Here is a 16141-nt window from a genome sequence, read left to right on the forward strand (position 1 = left end):
ATTTATTTTCTATGTGGATGATCTGTCTATTGGTGTAAGTGTGGTGTTAAAGTCCCCCACTATAATTGTGTTACTGTTGATTTCCCCTTTTATGGCTGTTAGGATTTGCCTTATGTATTAAGGTGATCTTGTGTTGGGTGCATAAATATTTATAATTGTTATGTTTTCTTCTTGGATTGATCCCTTGATCATTATGTAGTGTCCTTCCTTATCTCTTCTAACAATCTTTATTTTAAAGTCTATTTATCTGATATAAATATTGCTACTCCAGCTTTCTTGTGGTTTCCATTTGCATGCAATATCTTTTTCCATCCGCTCAGTTTCAGTCTGTATGTTTCCCTAGGTCTGAAGTGGGTTTCTTGTACACAGCATATATAAGGGCCTTGTTTTTGTATCCATTCATCCACTCTGTGTCTTTTGGTTGGAGCATTTAATCCATTTACTTTCAAGGTGATTATAGATATGTATGTTACTATTACCATTTTCTTAATTGATTTAGGTTTGTTTTTGTGGGTCTTTTTCTTCTCTTGTGTTTTCCACTTAGAGAAGTTCCTTTAGCATTTGTTGTAAAGCGGGTTTGGTAGTTCTGAATTCTCATAGCTTTTGCTTGTCTGTAAAGCTTTTGATTTCTCTGTTGAATCTGAATGAGATCCTTGCTGGGTAGGGTGATCTTGGTTGTAGGTTTTGCCCTTTCATCGCTTTAAATATATCCTGCCACTCCCTTCTGGCCTGTAGAGTTTCTGTTAAGAAATCAGCTGATAACCTTATGAGGATTCCCTTGTATGTTATTTGTTGCTTTTCCCTTGCTGCTTTTAATACTTTTTCTTTGCATTTAATTTTTGTTTTATTTATATGTGTCTTGGTGTGTTTCTCCTAGCGTTTATCCTGCATGGGATTGTTTGCGCTTCTTGGACTTGGATGGCTATTTCCTTTCCCATGTTAGGGAAGTTTTCAACTATAATCTCTTCAAATGTTTTCTCAGATCCTTTCTCTTTCTCTTCTTCTGGGACTCCTATAATTTTTTTTTTTATAAATTTATTTTTATTTTATTATTATTTATTTATTGGCTGTGTTGGGTCTTTTTTGCTGTGCATGGGCTTTCTTTAGTTGCAGTGAGTGGGGGCTACTCTTCATTATGGTGCACGGGCTCCTCATTGCCGTGGCTTCTCTTGTCACAGAGCACGGGCTCTAAGGGCGTGGGCTTCAGTAGTTGCAGCACATGGGCTCAATAGTTGTGGCTCACGGGCTCTAAAGCGCAGGCTCAATAGTTGTGGCGCATGGGCTTAGTTGCTCCACGGCATGTGGGATCTTCCTGGAGCAGGGATCGAACCCGTGTCCCCTGCATTGGCAGGCAGATTCTTAACCACTGTGCCACCTAGAAAGCCCGGGACCCCTATAATTTCACTATTGGTGCATTTAATGTTGTCCCAGAGGTCTTTGAGACCATCCTCAATCCTTTTCATTCTTATTTCTTTATTCTGCTCCACAGCTATTATTTCCACCATTTTATCTTCCAGCACACTTATCCATTCTTCTGCCTCAGTTGTTCTGCTGTTGATTCCTTCTAGAGTATTTTTAATTTCAGTTATTGTGTTCATTACTGTTGTTTGCTCTTTGGTCATTGTTAAACGTTTCTTGTGTTTTCTTCATTCTATTTCCAAGATTTTGGATCATCTTTACTATCATTAGTCTGAATTCTTTTTCAGGTAGGTTACCTATTTCCTCTTCATTTATTTGGTCTTGTAGGTTTTTACCTTGCTCCTTCATCTGTAACGTATTTTTTTCTTTCTTTCTCCTTCCTCCCTCCCTCCCTCCCTCCCTTCCTTCCTTCCTTCTTCGCCTCCCTTTCTTTTCTTTCTTTCTTATGGGTGGGGCTGTATTCCTATCTTACTGGCTGTTTGGCCTGAGGCATCCAGCACAGGAGTTTTCAGGCAGTTGGGTAGAGTGGGTCTTGGTGCCAAGGTGAGGACCTCTGGGAGGCCTCACTCGGATTAATATTCCCTGGGGTCTGAGTTTCTTTGTTAGTCCTGCTGTTTGGACTTGGTGCTCCCACCACAGGACCTCAAGCCCAACCCCTGGTCTGGAACCAAGATCCCACAAGCCACATGGCATGGCAAAAGAAAAGAATAAAAAGGAGCAGTACAATAACAAAGAATAAAATGGTAAAATTAGAAAGATAAAAAATATATTAGGAAAAATAAAAATATAATTGAAACAACTACAACAATGTAAAACAGAACCACAACAGAAAAAAAGAAAGAAAAAAAGGAACAAGACAAAAGGAGCAGAATAATAAACTAAAATTAGAAAAATAAAAGATTTCTTAGGAAAAATATGTATGATTGAATCAACAACGTAAAACAGAATCACAACCTAAAAGAAGAAAGAAGAAAAAAAAAGTGAAAACAACACTAGAAAAGGCCTTGGAGCTTAGGTGGTAGTGGAACTTAGGTGCCGGCGGGGTTTAGGGTGGCGGTGGAGCCTAAGCGGGGGTAATGCTTAAATGTGTGGTGGGGCCTAGGCTTAAGACCTTCACAGCTGGAAAAGCCATTGGGGGTGGGGCCTAAGTTAGGACCTGTGGTGCAGGGAAAGGCAGCAGGTCCTGAGGGGGGCCTCAGAGTGTGGAGTTTTGGAGTTGGGAGGTAAAACCCTGGGTGAGGGTGTGTGGGCGGGGTTTAGACTCAGCACATTTGGATGGGGTCTCAGAGGCGGTCTTGGAGTGCGTGTAGAGGTGGGGCTCTGGGTGAGGGTGTAGAGGTAGAGCTTAGGCTCTGTGCTGCTGGAAGGAGCCTCTGAGGGCAGAGGATTAGGCTCAGGAGCCCAAGAGGCTCCCTGTTGCCCAAGTGGGCAGGAAAGTGCTGGCCCGGCTCCTTTCTGTTCCTCTGCTCTCCCGTGGGTCTCCACCATTGCTGCTGAACCATGGGTGGGTACCACTGGGTGTGAGAACTCCTCCCCTCCCCTAGCTACCCCTCAGGGGTGCTGTCCCATTGGTTCAGCCTTTACTTTTGCTTCCTCTTCCCTTCCTCCCACTCCCTCAGGACCACACAGCTGGATGGGGCCTTGGTCGGCAGAGGATCAGGCCTGGGATCTCAGCAGGCTCCCTGGGGCCCAAGTGGGAAGGGGAAATGCTGTCCATGCTCCCCTCTGATCCTCTGCCCTCCCAACAGTCCTCCCCCCCCCGCCCCCCTCCCGGCATGGGATCCCTTCCCCTCTCCCAGCCACCCCTCAGGGGCGCTGGTCCCATCCCACCTTCACTTTTCCTCCCCCCTCACAACCCCCCACGTCCTACCCAGTGGCTGGGGGTTCCTCCTGCCCTGTGGGTGTCCATGGTCCCCCACCTGTGCCTGGTAGGAGCCCTAGTTGTGTGGAGATGTGAATTCCCCACCCTCCTATTCCACCATCTTGACTCCACCTCCCTGTTGGGAGTTTTTAAATCACACTTTCAGTTTCAGTGCTTGTGATTGATTTCTTCCTGGTTCAGTTTTGGGAGATTGTACCTTTCTAAGAATTTATCCATTTCTTCTAGGTTGTCCATTTTTTTTGGCATATAGTTGCTTGTAGTAGTATCCTTTGATTGTTTGTATTTCTGTGGTGTTAAGTGTAACTTCTCTTTTTTCATTTCTGATTTGATTTGAGCCCTCTGCCTTTTTTCTTTATGAGTCTGGCTAAAGGTTTATCAATTTTGTTTATCTTTTCAAAGAACCAGCTTTCAGTTTCATTGATCTTTTCTGTTGTTTTCTCTGTCTCTATTTCATTTTTTTCTGCTCTGATCTTTGTGATTTCTTTCCTTCTACCAACTTTCAGTTTTGTTTGTTCTTTTTCTAGTTGCTTTAGGTGTAAGGTTAGGTTGTTTGGGATTTTTCTTGTTTCCTGAGGTAAGACTGTATTGCTCTTAACTTCACTCTGAGAACTGCTTTTCCTGAATCACATAGGTTTTGGTTTGTTGTGTTTTTGTTTTCATTTGTCTCTAGATAGTTTTTGATTTCCTCTTTGATATCTTTAGTGATCCATTGGTTGTTTAGTAGCATATTGTTTAGCCTCCACGTGTTTGTGTTTTTTGCTTTTTGTTTTCTTGTAGTTGATTTCTAATCTCATAGCATTCTGGTCAGAAAAGATGCTTGATGTGATTTCAGTTTTCTTAAATTTACCAAGGCTTGATTTGTGGCCCAAGATGTGATCTATGTGTTCCATGTGCACTTGAGAGGAAAGTAAATTCTGCTGCTTTTGGATGGAATGCTCTGTAAATATCATTAAGTCCATCTGGTTTAGTGTTGTTTGAGGCATGTGTTTCCTTATTGATTTTCTGTCTGGATGATCTGTCCAGTGATGTAAGTCAGATGTTTTTTCTGGTTGTTGCTTGCTTTATTTATATACATATATATGTATACACACACACATATATATGTATGTATATACACACACAGATGTATATATACTTTTTTAAAAAAAACTTTTGACTACGTTGGGTCTTCGTTGCTGTGTGCAGGCTTTCTCCAGTTATGGCGAGTGGGGGCTACTCTTCATTGCAGTGCATGGGCTTCTCATTGCGGTGGCTTCTCTTGTTGCTGAGCATGGGCTCTGGGTGCATGAGCTTTAGTAGTTGTGGTGCATGGGCTCAGTAGTTGTGGCTCACAGGCTCTAGAGCACAGGTTCAGTAGTTGTGGCACATGGGCTTAGTTGCTCCACGGCATGTTGGATCTTCTTGGACCAGGGATCAAACCCATGTCCCCTGCATTGGCAGGTGGATTCTTAACCACTGCACCACTAGGGAAATCCCTAAGTCAGGTGTTAAGGTCCCCCACTATTATTGTGTTACTGTCGATTTCTCCTTTTATGACTGTTAGCATTTGCCTTATATATTGAGGTGCTCCTATATTTAGTGTATATATATTTACAATTGTTATGTCTTTTTTTTTAAGAACTTTTATTGAGATACAGTTAACAGACAATAATAAACAGCATATATTTAGATTGTACACTTTGGTATCCCAATCTCCCAATTCATTCCCCTCCAACCCTCCTTGCTTTCCCCACTTGGTGTCCATGTGTTTGTTATCTACACCTGTGTCTCTATTTCTGCTTTGCATTTCCTCTTTCATAGTTGTTAGCATTTGCCTTGTGTATTGAGGTGCTCTTATATTGGGTGCATATATATTTATAATTGTTATCTCCTCTTCTTGGATGGATCCCTTGATCTTTATGTAATGTCCTTTCTTGTCTCTTGTAACATTTTTTATTTTAAAGTCTATTTTATCTGATGTGACTATTGCTACTCCAGCTTTCTTTTGATTTTCATTTGCATGGAATATCTTTTTCCATCCCCTCACTTTCCATCTGTATATGTCCCTAGGTCTGAAGTGGGTCTCTTGTAGACAGCATATATATGGGTCTTGTTTTTGTATCCATTCAGCCAGTCTGTGTCTTTTGGTTGGGGCATTTAGTCCATTTACATTTAAGGTAATTATCAGCATGTATGTTCCTATTACCATTTTCTTAACTGTTTTGTTGTTGTTTTTGTAGGTCCTTTTCTTCTGTTATGTTTCCCACTTAGAGAAGTTCCTTTAGCATTTGTTGTAGGGCTGGTTTGGTTGTGCTGAATTCTCTTAGCTGTTGCTTGTCTGTAAAGCTTTTGATTTCTCCATCGAATCTGAATGAGATCCTTGCTGGGTAGAGTATTCTTGGTTGTAGGTTCTTCCCTTTCATCACTTGAAATATATCATGCCACTCCCTTCTGGCTGGCAGAGTTTCTGCTGAGAAATCAGCTGTTAACCTTATGGGAGTTCCCTTGTATGTTATTTGTCGTTTTTCCCTTGCTGCTTTTAATAACTTTTCTCTGTCTTTAATTTTTGTCAGTTTGATTACTATATGTCTTGGCGTGTTTCTCCTTGGGTTTATCCTGCCTGGGACTCTCTGCGCTTCCTAGACTTGGGTAGCTATTTCTTTTCCCATGTTAGGGAAGTTTTCAACTATAATCTCTTCCAGTATTTTCTTGGGTCCTTTCTCTCTCTCTTCTTCTGGGACCCCTATAATGCGAATGTTGGTGTGTTTAACATTGTCCCAGAGGTATCTCAGGCTGTCTTCAGTTCTTTTCACTCTTTTTTCTTTACTCTTTTCCACATCAGTGATTTTCACCATTCTGTCTTCCAGGTCACTTATTTGCTCTTCTGCCTCAGTTAATTTGCTATTGGTTCCTTCTAGTGTATTTTTCATTTCAGTGATTGTGTTGCATATCTCTGTTTGTTTGCTCTTTAATTCTTCCAGGTCTTTGGTAAACTTTTCGATCTTTGCATCCAGTCTTTTTTCAAGGTCCTGGATCATCTTCACCATCATTATTCTGAATTCTTTTTCTGTAAGGGTGCCTATCTCCTCTTCATTTAGTTGTTTTTCTGAGTTTTTATCCTGTCCCTTCATCTGGTACAAAGTCCTCTGCTTTTTCATTTTCTCTATCTTTCTGTGGCTGTGGTTTTCAGTTCCACAAGATAAAATACTGCTGATACTGCTTGATACTGCTGTCTGTCCTCTTGTGTTATGTCTTTTTTTAAAATTGACCCCTTGATTATTATGTAGTGTCCTTCTTTGTCTCTTGTAACATCTTTTGTTTTAAAATCTATTTTGGGGACTTGCTTGGCTGTCCAGTGGTTAAGACTCCACACTTCCAATGCAGGGGGGCATGGGTCCGATCCCTGGTCAGGAAACTAAGATCCCACATGCCATGCAGCACAGCCGAAAATTAAGTTAAAGTCTATTTTGTCTTATATGAATATTGCTACTCCAGTTTTCTTTTGATTTCCATTTGCATGGAATACCTTTCTCTGTCCTCTCACTTTCAGTCTGTATGTGTCCCTAGATCTGAAGTTGGTCTCTTGTAGACAGCATATATACAGGTCTTGTTTTTGTATCAATTCAGCCAGTCTGTGTCTTTTGTTTGGAGCATTTAATCTATTTACATTTAAGATAATTATTGATATGTATGTTCTTATTGCCATTTTGTTAATTGTCTTGGAATTGTTTTCATAGGTTTTTTCTTCCCTTCCTCTTTTGTTCTCTTGTGATTTGATGACCATCTTTAGTGTTGTGTTTGTTCCTTTCTCATTTGTGTGTGTATATCTATGTAGTTTTTTGGTTTGTGGTTCCCTTGAGGTTTTAACATAGCAGTCTGTATATGTAGAAGATTGTTTTAAGTTGCTGATCTCTTAATTTCAAATGTGTTTCCAGTATCCTGCATTTGTACTCATCTCTTCTCATGGTTGCTGATTTTGATATCATTATTTGTATGTGAATGTTTTCCTATCTTTACTATATGTTTGCTTTTACCAGTGAGCTTTCCTAGTCATTATTTTCTTGTTTCTAGTTATGGGCTTTTATTTTCTGCCTAGAGAAGTTCCTTTAGCATTTGTTGTAAAGCTGGTTCTGTGCTGCTGAATTCTCTTAGGTTTTGTCTGTCTGTAAAACTTTTGATTTCTCCACTGAGTCTGAACAAGAGCCTTGCTGCGTAGAGTATTCTTGGTTATAGACTTTTCTCTTTCATCACTTTAAATATATCATACCACTGCTTTCTGACCTGCAGAGTTTCTGCTGAAAAATCAGCTGATAACCTTATGGGGATTCCCTTGTATGTTATTTGTTGCTTTTCCCTTGTTGCTTTTTTTTCCCCTTGTTGCTTTTAATATTTTTCATTGTCTTTAATTTTTGTCACTTTGACTAATATGTGTCTCAGCATGTTCCTCCTTGGGTTTATCCTGTATGGGACTCTCTGCACTTCTTGGACTTGAGCCAGTGTTTTCCTTTATCATGTTAGGGAAGTTTTCAGCTCTAATCTCTTCAAATATTTTCTCAGGCCATTTCTCTCTCTTCTCCTTCTGGGACACCTGTAATGCAAATGTTGGTGCGTTTAATGTTGTCCCAGAGGTCTCTTAAACTGTCCTCATTTCTTTACGTTATTTTTAATTTGTTCTGTGGCAGTGACTTCCACCATCCTTCTTCCAGCTCACTTATTTGTTCTTCTGCTTCAGTTATTCTGCTATTGATGCTTTTTGTATATTTTTCATTCCAGTTATTGTATTGTTCATCTTTGTACTTTCTTCTAGCTCTTTATTAAATGTCTCTTGTATCTTCTCAATTTGTGCTTCCATTCTTTTTCTGAGATCTTGGATTATCTTTACTATCATTCTTCTAAATTCTTTTGAGGTAGATTGCCTATCTCCCTTTCACTTAGTTGTTCTTGTGGGTTTTTATCTTGTTCCTTTGTCTGGAACATATTTTTCTGCCATCTCATTTTGTCTAACTTGCTGTTTTTGTGGTCTCCTTCTGCTGGCTACAGGACCATAGCTCCTCTTGTTTCTGTTGTCTGCCCTCTGGTGGATGAGGTTGGTCCTTAGGCTTGTGCAGGCTTCCTGGTGGGAGGGACTGTGCATGCGCTCTGGTGGGTGGAGCTGGGTCTTGTCTCTCTGTTGGGCAGGGCCGTATCAATGGGTGTGTTTAGAGGTGGCTGTGAGCTCAGTATAGCTTTAGGCAGCCTGTCTGCTGATGATGGGGCTTTGTTCATATCCTGCTGGTTGTTTTGCCTGAGGTGTTCCAGCACTAGAGCCTGTATGCTGTTGGGTAGGGCCAGGTCTTGATGCCAAAATGCTGACCTCTGGGAGAGCTCATGCCAATCAATATTCTCTGGGACCTCTGGCACCAGTAGTGTCTTTGCCCCTCCAGTGAGTCACAGCTGACCCTTGCCTCCCTAAGAGACTCTTCAAAACTCGTAGGTAGGTCAACCTGAGGCTCATCTAGAGTTACTATTGTGCTGGGTCCCAGTGTATGTGAAACCTTGTGTGCATCCTCTAAGCAGAGTTTCTGTTTCCTCCAGTTATATGGAGCCCCTGCACTTAAGCCCCACTGGCCTTCCAGGCCAAATGCTGTGAGGGTTCCTCCTCTCGATGCTGGACCACCAGACTTGAGAGCCTGACATGGGGCTCAGAACTCTTATTCCTGTGAGAGAACATCTGCGATATAATTATTTTCCAGTTTGTAAGTATGCCCACCTGGTGGGTATGGGATTTGATGATGTCATGAAAGCACCCTTTCTACCATCTCATTGTGGCTTCTTCTTTGTCTTTGAAAATATCTTTTCTGGTAGGTTCTAGTCTTTGCTGTTGATGGTCATTCAGCAGTTAGTTGTAATTTTGGTGTTTTTGTAAGAGGAGATGTGCTCAGGTCCTTCTATTCCATTATCTTGGCCAGGAATCTCTTGCCATTGGAATTTTGATAGCAGTTGCATTGGATCTGTAGATTGCTTTGGGTAGGATGGACATATAACAGTATTAATTCTTCCAGTCCTTGAGCACAAAACATCTTTCCATTTATTTATGCGTTTAATTTCTTTCATCAGCATCTTATGCTTTTCATTGTGCAGGACTTTCACCTCCTTAGTTAAATATAATCCTTGGTATTTTATTCCTTTTAATGCAGTTGTAAATTGTTTTCTTAATTTCTCTTTATGATAGTTCATTATTAGTATATGGAAACACCACAGAAATCTGTGTATTGATTTTGTGTCCTGCAGCTTTACTGAATTCATTTATTCTAATAATTTTTTTGGTGGAGTCTTTAGAATTTTCTGTATATAATGTCATGTTCAAATAGCGACAGTTTTACTTCTTTCTTTCTGATTTGGATGCCTTTTCTTTTTCTTGCCTAATTGCTGTGGCTAGAACTTCCAATACTATGTTGAATAAAAGTGGAAAGAGTGGGCATCCTTGTCTTGTTCCTGATCTTAAAGGAAAGCTATCAGCTTTTCACCATTGAATCTGATGTTAGCTGTGGACTTGGCATATATGGCCTTTATTATGTTGGGGTATGCTCCCTCTGTACCCACTTTGCTGAGAGATTTTCATCACAAATAGATGTTGAAGTTTTTCAAATGCTTTTCCTATATCTATTGATATGATCATGTGAGTTTTATCCTTATTGGTTAATATGGTGTATTACATTGATGGATTTGCAGATGTTGAACCATCCTTCCATCCCTGGAATAAGTTCCATTTGATCATGGTGTATTATCCTTTTAATGTATTGTTAATTCAATTTGCTAATATTTTGGTGAGCATTTTTGCATCTATATTCATCAGGGGTATTGGCCTTTAATTTTCTTTTGGTGTCCTTGTCTTGTTTTGGTATCAGAAAAATTCTGGCCTTGTAAAATGAGTTTGGGAGTGTTTCCATCTCTTCTATATTTTGTAAGAGTTGGGAAGGATTGGTATTAATTCTTCTTTAAATGTTTTGTAGAATTCACCAGTGAAGCTGTTTGATCCTGGAATTTTGTTTGTTGGGAGGTTTTTGATTACTGATTTGATCTTTTAATTTTTTTTTTTTTTTTTTTTTGGCACACTGGCTTAGTTGCTCCGCGGCATGTGGAATCTTCCTGGAGCAGGGATCAAACTCATGTCCTCCGCATTGGCAGGCAGACTCCCAACCACTGCGCCACCTAGGAAGCCCTGATTTGATCTTTTTACTAGTAATTGATCTGTTCAGATTTTCTGTTTCTTCACAATACACTCTTGGTAGGTTGTATGTTTCTAGGAGTTTATCCATTTCTTCTAGATTGTCCAATTTGTTGGAGTATAATTGTCATAGTAGTATTTTATGATCCTTTGTCCTGTGTGGTATCAGTTTAATGTGTCTTCTTTCATTTCTGATTTTATTTGAATTCTTTGTCTTTTTCTTGGTTGTCTAGCCAATTTTATCTTTTCAGAAAATCAGTTATTAGTTTCATTTACCTTTTCTGTTGTCTTTTTAGTCTCTGTTTCATTTATTTCTGCTTTGGTCTTCGTTATTTCCTTCTCTCTGCCAACTTTGGGCTTCATTTGTTCTTTTTCCAGTTCCTTCAGGTGTAAAGTTAGGGGTTTTTTTTGAGATGTTAAAAAATTTTTGATGTAGGCATTTATTGCTGTAAACTTGCCTCTTAGAATTGGTTTTGGTGCATCTCATAAGTTTTGGTAAGTTGTATTTCCATTTTCATTTGTCTCAATTATTTTTTTCTCTTTTGATTTCTTTCCTGTTCCTTCTTCAGTAACATGTCATTTAATCGTCACATATTTGTGATTTTTCCAGTTTCCTTTTTGTAATTGATTTCTAGTTTTATACCATTGTGGTCAGAAAAGATACTCGATATGATTTCTTACATTTATAGTGCTTGTTTTGTGACCTATCATATGGTCTATCCTGGAGAATGTTATATATATACTTGAGAGGAATGTGTATTCTCTTGCTTTGGGTGGAATATTCTGTGTATATCTTTTAAATTCATCTCGTTTAACATGTTAAGGCCAGTGTTTTCTTTTCTTTTTAATTAATTAATTAATTTATTTACTTTATTGGCTGTGTTGGGTCTTTTTTGCTGTGCGCGGGCGTTCTTTAGTTGCGGTGCGTGGGGGCTACTCTTCATTGTGGTGAGCAGGCTCCTCATTGCTGTGGCTTCTCATTGCAGAGCACGGGCTCTAGGCGTGTGGGCTTCAGTAGTTGCAGCACATGGGTCAATAGTTGTGGCTCACGGGCTCTAAAGCACAGGCTCAATAGTTGTGACGCATGGGCTTAGTTGCTCCACGGCATGTGGGATCTTCCTGGAGCAGGGATTGAACCTGTGTCCCCTGCATTGGCAGGCAGATTCTTCCCCACTGCGCCACCTATGAAGCCCAAGCCCAATTGATTTTCTGTAAGGAAGATCTGTCCATTGATGAAGTGGAGTATTAACAGCCCCTATTATTATTGTGTTGCTCTCTGTTTCTCTCTTTAGGGGTTTTAATATTTGCTTTATATATTTATTTGCTCATATGTTGGGTGCATAAATATTTTGAAATATTATATCCTCTTGTTGGATTGACTCCTTTATCATTATGTAATGCCATTAATTGTCATTGCAGTCATTGTTTTAAAGTCTATTTTGTCTGATATAAGTATGGCTACCTTAGCTTTCTTTTGGTTTTTATTTGCATGGAAAATGTTTTCCCATCCTTTTCAGTCTGTGTATATCCCTACATCTGAAGTGTGTCTCTTGTAGGCAGCATATAGATGGGTGTTGTGTATTTATCCACTCAGCCACTCATTGTCTTTTGATTGGAGGATTTAGTCCATTTACATTTAAAGTAACTGTTGATAGGTTTGTGCTTATTCCCATTTTGTTAATTGTTTTTTGGCTGTTTTGTATAATAGTTCCACTGTTCCTTTCTTCTCTTCTTGCTCTGTTTCTTTGTGATTTGATGATTTTCTTTAGTGGTAGGCTTACATTCCTTTCTCTTTCTCTTTTGTGTATCTGCTATAGGCTTTTGCTTTGTGTTTACCATGAGGCTTGTATATAACAATTTATATTTATAAGAGTATTTAAAATTGATAACAAGTTTGATCCCATTCAAAAGGTCTACATTTTTACTCTTCCCTCCATGTTTTTGTTTTTGACATCACATTTTACATCTCTTTATCTTGTGTATAGTCCTCAACTAATTATTGTAGTTAGTTAGTTTTAGTATTTTTGTCTTTTAACCTTTATACTAGCTTTATAAGTGATTGATCTACCACCTTATATTTACCTTTACCAGTGACACTTATATTTTCATATGTTTTCCTGTTACTATTTAGTACCCTTTCTTTTGAGCTTAAAGAAGTCCCTTTATTATTTCCTTTAAGGCCAGTTTAGTGGTGATGAACTCCTTTAGCTTTTGTTTGTCTGGAGAATTCTTTCTCTATTCTTCACTTCTGAAGGACAGCTTTGCCAGATAGAGTATTCTTGGTGGGAAGTTCTTTTTCACTTTTAGCACTTAGAAAATTCATGCCACTCCCATCTGGCCTGCAAAACTTTTGCTGAAAAATCTGCTGATAGTCTTATGGGTTTGGTTTGTTTTTATTTTTGTAACAAGTTTTCTCTTGCTGTTTTAAAGATTCTCTCCTTGTCTTTAACTTTTGCCACTTTAATTATAATGTGTCTTGGCATGGGTTCCTTTGTGTTCATCTTATTTGGAACTCTCTCAGCTTCCTGGCAGGATTTTCTTCTTTTTTTATGGCTAAATAATATTCCATTGTGTGTGTGTATCACATTTTCTTTATCTTTTCATCTGTTGATGGGCACTTAGGTTGTTTCCATGTTTTGGCTATTGTAAATAATGCTGCTATGAAAATGGGGGTGCAGATATCTCTTTAGTATAGTGTTTTCATTTCCTCTGGATATATTCCCAGAAGTGGAGTTGCTGGAGCATATGGTAGTTCTATTTTTTATTTTTTGAGGAACCTCTATATTTTTTTCCATAGTGGCTTACCAGTTTACAATGTGGGGCAACAGCTTTAATGCAGGTGACCATATGCAAATGAATCATTGCTGAAAATTATCAGTATTCATTATGACAGGTTAAACTTTATAACCTGGCTGCATAGGCAGCTCCTGACTTGTATCGGGGGTGCAGGGAGCCTTTCAGGCCCCCTCCTCCCAGGAAAACCAGCTCCAATTCCAGATGCCTGAAATTCTATCATTTAGAGTTTTCTGACCTCTTAAAATCCAAGTATCCTTGGGCAGAAGCACTAAATATTTATCTGCTTATCAACTGCATTCCATTCCCAAGCATTTACTGAGTACCTTGTGTATGAATGGTGTTCACTGGGTAGAGCAGTGGCTTTAAAACTTTTTTGCTTGCATACTTCCTAAAGCAGTTTTGAAAATCTTCATATCTCATACATCTAAAATTTGACAGCTAAACTTCTCATAATTTAAATATCTACTACAAAGGGTATAATTTTGATATATAATAAATATTGAAATTTAAAAAGAAAACTTTCATCGCGCATTTAAATGTATCCAAAGAAGTCTAATTACTGTGAAGATTTGATATACCACAAAATACAGTCTCTTTTTTTAACAGTTAGAAAATTTACATCATTTTTCTCCTTTGAGCCTTTATTTCCCTTTCACTTGCCACACAAAATTTTATCCTAATGTAACACTTTTTTTTATTTTGGCTTGTAGTATGTTAGTGATTTGCACAACAAAAATAATGTACATAAATTTAAATTCATTTTGAAAAAATTTCTTGTGATCATAAAAGCACTAAATGTTCTGGTTTCCACAGGATTGGATAGTTATCACATTTATTAATAATACACAATTGATCAAACTGACAAATACTTGACACACTTTAATTGTAACTATTAAGGGGAAAGTAAAAATGTTTTTTGAATTGAATCATGTCATGGGGTACATGGAGATAGAGTTTTTTCAATTAACTCAAGTACCCTAAGATAAATGTTACTTATTGTATAAATGAGTCATCATCCTATATTTTTATATTTATAGGTATAAGTGCCTGGAAAATCTTGGTCACAAAAATAATTAAATGGGAATGGAAAAGATTTTGTTATAGCAACATCACTCAATCCTCTGAACTCTTTCTGAGTTACATGCCAACAATCACATACTAATCTGTCATCAATTTGTTTTAATAAATGTTTTATTTCAGAATTGTTGTAGATTTACAGAAGTTACAAAAGCCGGTATTAGAGAGTTCCTGAATATCCCTCACCCAGTTTCCCTGTTGTTAACATCTTCCATAACCCTGGTACATTCATCACAACTGAGAAACCCGCATTGGTACATTACTATTAACTAAGCTCCATCAATCTGTTCTTTAATGATCTATCAGCTGTTAACTCAATTTGGTATTTCTTCAGTTTTGTTGAAAGCACAGAATTAGAAACATCTGACTTGTGAAAGGATTTGTCGTCCAGCCTTTGCCTTTCTTGTTTCCTGGAAAGTATATCAAAAAAGGCTTTACTAAGACTTACCATGTAATTGTTGATTATACCTGTTCCTCTTTTACTTGTCAAATCTGATACACTCAAAGTGTTAGGAAAACCAAAATAGTGATAATTTTAATATATCGTTGCTAATACTGTGTTTCTTGATAAAATGTTTTCTGTCTTACCGTTTATATCAAAACCTTGGAGCATCAAATGTAGCTCATTTAATTTATGGAAAATGTTCCAAGTTAGCCATATAACCTAAATGCCAAAGCAGTCCTTATCCTTAAAGCACTTAGTAAAATTAGATCTTATTTTTCAATGTAAGTAAAAATGCTAATATGTTAATGAATTTGAGTATTAAAAGGTCAAATGGACAGGGCACAGGCCTTGCCCTGAGTTTACTGTCCAGATCCTTCCTTCAGGAAGACATGGCCATTTATAATATTTCTCAACCCCTACTTTCTTGATTTGCTCCCACTGGACCATCCTTCAGCAGTGATGTCCTTTTTAATAATAATTGGGGGAAGGAAAAAGGTGAAGTACCTAAACAAAAAATGCCATCGTGCTCACTTTGCTCCCTCAACAATGTATCTGAATGCAAAAAATAAAAACAGAAAACCCAAAAATGAGCCAAAATATCCATTTCTAATACAAGCCTCGTCCTTGACAGAAATGAAACACTGAGAAAGGCATGTATCCCTACTCGAAGGTTGGTGGGCCATGCTAATATTCACAGTTGGGAAGTGAGAGAAGTGGTTGTGAAGGGAGACTCAGCATGAAATCTTGATTGCAAGCATATATCACTCTTCAGGAAGATCCTTTTCTGAAAGAAATACATTAGGAAGTTGAGGATCTGGAAAGTAATTAAACCTCTCTGTACAGCATACCTGTGCAAGGCTCTTGGAAACCCCAAAGTACACATACTTCAGTCTGAATGATGCTGGAAAGGGGCCCAAGAGCCTGCAAGGTTCCGTGCCCACTGCAGGGGGGTGGGGCATCCCAAGGGGACAGATAGGCTCACCAACAACCCCCATGTGATCCTTCTTGAAGGCGAGTCTTAACCAAAGAGGGTGGGAGAGTCTTACCTCCTGGGCCGGGGAGGGTTGGAGGGTGATGATCATTGGTTTAATTTTTGGCCCTTTGAGAACTAAGGATCCAGAGCAGTTTGTTTTTTCCCCGCAGCTGTGAGTACTGTACAGGCATCTAGAAAGTGAAGACCCTGAATTAAGAGACATTTACTTGGTCTGCAGTTTTGCAAGTGGTTCTGTTCTGAATTATCACTGTGAAATTTTGCCTTTAAGTAGCTATTTGTTTAAGATTACAAAGTGATGAAAATACAGTTTAGCACTCTTCGTGGAGCTCTTGGACTTCAAAA

General features: G+C 38.7%; 1 protein-coding gene across 5 annotated transcripts in view; it reads left to right on the forward strand.

Moving 5' to 3' along the window:
- The window catches only part of LOC130853131 (core histone macro-H2A.1), an 87233-nt gene that overhangs the window by 45431 nt on the left and 25661 nt on the right, over window positions 1-16141 (forward strand). The gene's annotated exons all lie outside the window — the stretch shown is intronic.

The sequence above is a fragment of the Hippopotamus amphibius genome, chromosome 1 (assembly GCF_030028045.1).
Source record: "Hippopotamus amphibius kiboko isolate mHipAmp2 chromosome 1, mHipAmp2.hap2, whole genome shotgun sequence".
In the NCBI taxonomy this organism is placed as follows: domain Eukaryota; kingdom Metazoa; phylum Chordata; class Mammalia; order Artiodactyla; family Hippopotamidae; genus Hippopotamus; species Hippopotamus amphibius.